Source organism: Sinocyclocheilus rhinocerous, unplaced genomic scaffold (assembly GCF_001515625.1).
Source record: "Sinocyclocheilus rhinocerous isolate Xijiao unplaced genomic scaffold, SAMN03320098_v1.1 scaffold45, whole genome shotgun sequence".
NCBI lineage: Eukaryota > Metazoa > Chordata > Actinopteri > Cypriniformes > Cyprinidae > Sinocyclocheilus > Sinocyclocheilus rhinocerous.
In genome coordinates, this window is record NW_015632734.1 from 55385 (window position 1) to 56375 (window position 991).

At 32.2% G+C, this 991-nt stretch overlaps 1 protein-coding gene across 1 annotated transcript in view; it reads left to right on the top strand.

The window, feature by feature from the left end:
* LOC107742947 (kalirin-like) overlaps window positions 1–991 on the top strand; it is a 48689-nt gene that overhangs the window by 42550 nt on the left and 5148 nt on the right. The gene's annotated exons all lie outside the window — the stretch shown is intronic.

Sequence of the window (991 nt, forward strand, 5' to 3'; positions counted from 1 at the left end):
ACTGTATATATATATATATATATATATGTATATGTATGTGTATATATATATATAGGAAGTTTATTTGCAAAAACAGATAACTGTTTTTTTTATTTTCAAGAATCATGTTTTTTATTGTTATCTTGTTTTCATTGTGTTTTATTGTGTTAGTTAGCTGTATTTTTTAGTTATTTTTTACCAAATCAAATAAACATTTACACCATGCATGGTTAACTAGTGCTCAACACTGTCAGACTTTCAAAATCCTTCATCACTTGAATTAAGATGATCAAATTTGAACACATCCACCACAAAATCAGACTTTAGTACCTCCTTTTACTTTGAGATTGATCTGAAGTTCAATGCAGATTTAAAATCATAAGAAATAGTTTACTGATGCTGTTTTTGAAACCAAATCTTTGCACAACTACAGGAAACACTGCGCCTAACAATTGTTTGGAAAAAAAAAACAACAATGGTTTGGGGAAAAAGTTGATTAAAAAATAATAATAAATAAAAGCATATACATCAACTCGAATATGGTTATCTAATAAGCATGTGTCCTATTCTGTGTACTAAACTCCTGAAACATTGGTGTCTTTTTTTAAACATTGCTGTCTCTTTGTATGTGATATGACAATAGTTTTCTCAAAATAAGTAAAATGCTCATGAAGTGACTCAGAGCAGTTCTAGAGATTGTTTATGTGTTCATGTACTCATATATTGAGGCGGCAGAGGCTGAAAACACCGCGAGCTTCAGTAGGCCTATGTGTAGTAAATGAAACCACATGTCTGCACCATTAATTTCAGTGAGGGGTGGACTGGGAAAAAATTTCTGGCCGGGAAATCTCACACTCATACACCCACAACAAATTCTGAAACAACCCTATTTTTTGTATGGACCTCACATAAAAAAGGTTTAAATCCTTATGTTGGGGAAACTCTCCTGAACTGCACCTTCACTTCCATTTTTCTTTTCAGTCTCTTTATTTTGCCCTGATATCGATCTCTC